General features: G+C 48.3%; 1 pseudogene; it reads right to left on the bottom strand.

Moving 5' to 3' along the window:
- Window positions 1-316: 316 nt before the first annotated feature.
- On the bottom strand, window positions 317-5,360 carry LOC144769075 (zygote arrest protein 1.L pseudogene; annotated as a pseudogene).
- Between the last annotated feature and the right edge of the window lie 432 nt (window positions 5,361-5,792).

The raw sequence follows: 5,792 nt of genomic DNA on the forward strand, positions 1-5,792 counted from the left end.
GCTGCAATAAAAAAATGCATTTCAGCTAGTCCAGTCCACGAAAATAGAAACATTGAGTGGAATAAGTTAGCTGGTCAATGCTACAATGAAACAGGTAAACAAGAAAACAAGTTTTATACTTGCCAACTTACAAAATATTTTCACAGTATGTGGAGGGGGCAGGGCTTCGGAGTGGGAGGGGTCTGGTGCCTAGAGCTAACTAAGAGGCAGTCTGCCCCCAATCAAGCCTCTAACCTCCTCCCAAAGAAAAACAAAGGGTCATCAAGGTTTTCACAGATGTCCTGGGGTGTTTCAAAACCTTTTAACAATCGGCTGCTTACTGCCTTCTAAAAGGAGATGGAATTCCACTGTTTACCATGGTTTTCAGCTCATTTTCCCTGCCACCTTGTGATTTTGACTCTTCATCGGGTGACCGTGTGTAGGAATTCGAAATCGTGTGACACACTGTGACCCCATGTGAGTTGGCAGGTCTGATGTTTTCTCGAGAAAATGCTGGGCTCGTGTTGTAGTACCTATACAACATAAAGAGCATAAGCAGTTCTGTAAAATGAGGCATGAAAAACCTGTCTGTGGCAAGTTGTTCCTGATGTTCACAGAGAAGAAAACAAATGGATGCATTCCTGGAACAAATATATGCCACCAACAATACTGCTTTTGGGGAAGGGGAAAGGTTCCTGACATTTCATTAAATGCAGATTCGGTAAACTAAGTATTGTTATTAATCAAGACTGTAAATCCCAGCGGGGTTCTAGATTTGACCCTTAATGGTTACATTAATTTTTACTTCTGTTAATTCACCAGTATTTTCGAGCATTTCTGAGCGCTGAAGGGATACAATTGCAGTTCCAGTTTGCTAGCATTAATACAAAAAAGTTACCTCATCCTTTAACTCAATGTCACCTCATGACACACCACAAAGTTCTGTGCAAAACCTATTCCTTCTTTTATTACAGTGTGGATCTAGGGGAAATTATATTATTAATGTTAATCAACCAAGCAGAGTTTATGCAGGTATTAGCACTATTAAACTTTGCTTCTGCTTGAAATTCCTTGCCTGAGGTCTAAGATAAGTGAGGCAGGGTCGATATTTTGCTGAATGGTGGAATCCTGTGCGGCTTTTGTGGGGAAAATGGTTGAGAGCAGTTGGCAAGGTGCAAACTTAACTTTGTGCATATTACTTAGTGGATGGTGTAGATGGTGAGCAGAGCAAACTCCTGGAAACATATGGATAGTGAAACAGACACAAATGGATTTGTCCAAGCCCTGGGTGAAATTACTTTTATGCTGGCATAACCACACAAAATGTCATACATTTTGTATTACGCTTGTTAAGTGAAATATCCAAAATTGTGCCATTGCACCATGCTCATAGCAAAAATGTTACTTCGGAGCATGGAAACAATGAAAATGACAAGAAATTGAGGGGCATATATACAAGCCCCTACCGCCATGTGAACTTCACTTTTTGTGACGTTCCCGTGGTGATAGGGGCCTTGCCTTATATGCAAGGCAGCGTTAAGCCACTTAACGTGGCTTAATGCTGCCTTGAACTGCTTCTGGTGGAAAACCACCAGTTTGCCAGGCGCACTGCAAATGTTAATGTATTTATTTTTCACATTGTTAAATAAAAAGAATCATAAACATTCAAAACATGCAAATTAAACACTAATCTGAGCGGATTAGTTATTCATTGTATTTAAATGCAACCAAACTTAATTGATATACATTGTTTTCAATACAATAATAGTGAACATCAAATTCTTAACTGTACACTGTATAAACAATTGTACAAATATATTTCTTTGAAAAACCAAAAGTTCCCGGTCGTGCCCTCATGCCCAATGCATTTCAGGATGAAAATCCCTTCTTCAGGGGCCACTGTAGAGAATAAAGAAAAACAGGGTTGAATCCTTGTCGGGAACAAATTGCGATATACAACTAAAGAGCAGCGCCAAGTGTGTCCAAGGGAGAAACAGAAAACAGGTGTACAGGACGACCTTATATGCATCTGCAACAGTCAATGTCTAAAGAAATAGTGCGCTAACAAGGACAGAACCACACACCGTGTTGGTTAATCTGAATAATAAAGAAATTAGTAAAACAGAGTCGATACTGATTTATTAATCTGTGTGCACATCCTACGTGACCTCACTATGCCAACCAACTTTTCAGAAAATAAGCAAAACGTATGCTATGACCAAGTGCTTTATTATGCACAAGTAGTATACAGCCAGTATCAGTGGAACGGGACTGGATAAACTGTACAAAGAGAGAACCACAAATGAATCTAGAAAATACTCGGAATGACGCATAGAGAGCCACCTACAAAAAAAGCTACCCACACAGAGCCACACACACACAGAGCCACACACACACACAGAGAGCCACACACACACACACAGAGCCACACACACACACACACACACACACACACACACACACACACACACAGCTACACACACACACAGAGAGCCACACACACACAGAGAGCCACACACGCACACACAGAGCCACACACACACACAGCCACACACACACACACACACAGAGCCACACACACACACACAGAGCCACACACACACACTCAGAGCCACACACACACACATAGACACACACACACACACACACAGCCATACATACACACACAGAGCCACACACAGAGCCACACACACAGAGAGCCACACACACACACAGAGCCACACACACAGAGCATCACACACACACACATAGAGCCGCACACACAGAGCCACACACACAGAGCCACACACACACACAGAGCTGCACACACACCCACACACACACACAGCCACACACAGAGCCACACACAGAGCCACACAAAGAGCCACACACAGAGCCACAAACACACACAGAGCCACACACACACACACACAGAGCCACACACACACACACAGAGCCACACACACACAAAGAGCCACACACACAGAGCCACACACACACACACAGAGCCATACACACACAGCGCCACACACACCCAGAGCCACACACACCCAGAGCCACACACATACACAGAGCCACACACACACAGAGCCACACACACACACAGAGCCACACACACACACAGAGAGCCCCCCACACACACAGAGCCCCCCATACACAGAGCCACACACACACAGAGCCACACACACACACACACACACAGCCACAGAGACACACACACACCCTCACCCCGGGGACTCTACTAATTTACAAATGGGTTATTCGAGGCCCCCAGCAACTCCCAGAGCTTACCCGTTGCTTCTCTCAGTCCAGGTCAGCTGGTAAAGGTAAAGTCCACATTTGTAAAGCGCACAATCACCCGTGAGGGTCTCTAGGCGCTGGGGGCCATCGGGAAGATTAAGCGAGCTATTGCCCAGAGTCACATGGTGCTGGGCTAACCTGCCGCCGGAGCCGGGGATCGAACCGTGGTCCCCAGATTCCAGCGTCAGTCGCCCTGGCTGCGGCGCCACACCTCTTCCCTAGTGCGCTGGTGTCCATGCCCTGGGCCCTGTCCAATGGTGATAGTGAGGGAATCTGTGGCGGAGGTGGTCATTGGGGGGGCGCCAACAAACATTGTCGTACAGGGCGCCACTAGTGCTAAAGCCGGCCCTCAGGACTTGAGGGAAGTTACACCTACCATGTCAGTCACAGGGACAAACTGAGGGGAAACATTCCATCTTGTAACTCTAGGGTGTTCTTGCCTCACTCACCGTCACCTTACTCCCCTTATTTGTTATCTTATGTTAATAAAGCTTCTAGAGGGCACGATTGCCGTAGGGTGTCCTGGCGCTCCTGAAGGAGAGGAGCTCTGTAGAATTTCTGAGGTGCAAGGGTAAGCTGTTCCAAAGGCACAATAGAGAAAACTCCCACCACCCCAACTGGCTTTTTTGACACAAGGAACAATCACTTGTTTTGCTTCCGAGGAGCGCAGTGCTCTTCCTGGAACGTACCATGGTATGCGTTGTGTCAGATAGGCAGGACCAATGCCCTTTAAGGCCTTAAAAACGGTGCAAAGGACCTTAACTTGTGCACATTTCACCAGGCACCCCTGGATTATAATCAGCAACAAACTGGGCAACTGAACCCCACTAAGAATTCATTGGTATTACATGAATAAGCACCCAGTTTTGACAACTAATTGGTTAAATCCAGATCAAAACAAAAAATGCCCACACTGCTTTCAAACTCCTAGTGCTGGCACTGCCTGCAGTTCTCGCAAATAGATTCCAGTGTTTTTCCTCTGGTGGCTACAGGTCTCAAATTTTCCGGGTCTATGCGCGAGTATCTCACCTAGTCCATGCTTTTTTTTACCCCCTGGCATCCTAGTACTTTAAGCCGCAAGTCCCTAATGTAATCAAAAACGACCAAGTATCAGAACGCCAAAGAAAGAAAAAAAACTTTGTGAAAGTTTTTCCAGCATGGGCCTCGGAAACTGAGCGGCAGCTCGTAGACAAGCAACGGCTGGTTATTGGGGGCGATGAACTGTCAAGAAGAGTCGAGCAACGAACACAGCGGGGCAAATGGGTGTCCCGAAAGGCGGCGGGGGTGATAGGGGCAGAGGGAAGGGGCGAGGGCTGTTATGGAGTGTATACTGCATGCGGGTAGGCCATAAGGTAGTACGACGTACAATTTCACCCCCTCCCCCCCAAAAAAAATGCCAGGACCCTTGCCTGCCCCTCACCTGGGGAAATGCAGTCTGCCCTTGTCAGGGGAGGCGGTGGTTTCCTGCTGCCGGCTCTGCTGCTGCGTCCCCTTGGGCTTTCTGTTCTTGCTTCTCTTCCTCCAAGCTAGTCTCCTCCTGCCGGTCTGCGCATCCTCCCTCCGCGGGGATACCCTTCTCCTCTGCGGGCCGCTCCCCCGAGCTCTCCTCGCTCTCGGGTTTCCCCTCTCCGCCACCCTTGGCCTCCGCTTCCTCTTCCTCCGTGAAGGTGGTCAGTCTGCGGGAGGCGACGGGCGAGTACACCGTGATGGTCCGTGGGAAGCGCACAGTCTTGGGGGGCGAAGAGGCCAGAGTCCCGTTGGGCTCCTGCGGAGCCAGTCTCCACACTCCCCGCCTCCGACGGAACAGGGCCCTAGCGAGCACTGCACTGAGGCGTCCTGCCGGGGGTTCACCTGCACCCCCACATCCGGGTGTTGGCCTTGCGCAGGTGCGGGGTCAGGTTGGGGTTCACCTGGGACAGGATGGCCTTAAGCTGTGCCCGCTGGTAGTTGTCGAAGTATTCTCCGGGGTCCGCATAGGAGGCGAGGTAACCCCGCTGCCTCCAGCCGCCACCCTTGCTTTTGGGGTTCAGATACCTGTAGTTGAACGGCGTGTAGGCCGAGTACATGTAGCTGTCCATAGCCTCGTCCAATATCGTAGCCATAGTGTCTGGCCCCGATCCCGCCTCTGAGGCCTAATTAAATAAGGGCGGCAGGCGAAGTCTTCACATGGCTCAATTAAGACATGAAATTGGCGTTTTGCAACCCCACCTGCAGGGACAGACCCCAGACTTACCATAAGCGCATTGTGAAGCTTAGAGTGGATAACACGGATTTGTTTTAGCCATTACCGACCAGATGTACAAGTGAATAAAAACGTCACTGGTTGAGCTGCTGACAATCGACAACTTTACTTTAGCACAGGTATCGATCAATACGCGTCACTTACGGTGGTCCAAGAGTAGTAGTGATATAAAAAAAAATTAAAAGCGCGTCCCGAAAACGAAAAAAAAAGCGCTTGCCATGAGACAGCCTTTTGTCTCTAAGCCCCTTCCATTTCAGACTGGGGGGCGTGTTTTTTGTTGAGTGACAGATGT

This window comes from Lissotriton helveticus, chromosome 7 (assembly GCF_964261635.1).
Source record: "Lissotriton helveticus chromosome 7, aLisHel1.1, whole genome shotgun sequence".
Taxonomy (NCBI): domain Eukaryota; kingdom Metazoa; phylum Chordata; class Amphibia; order Caudata; family Salamandridae; genus Lissotriton; species Lissotriton helveticus.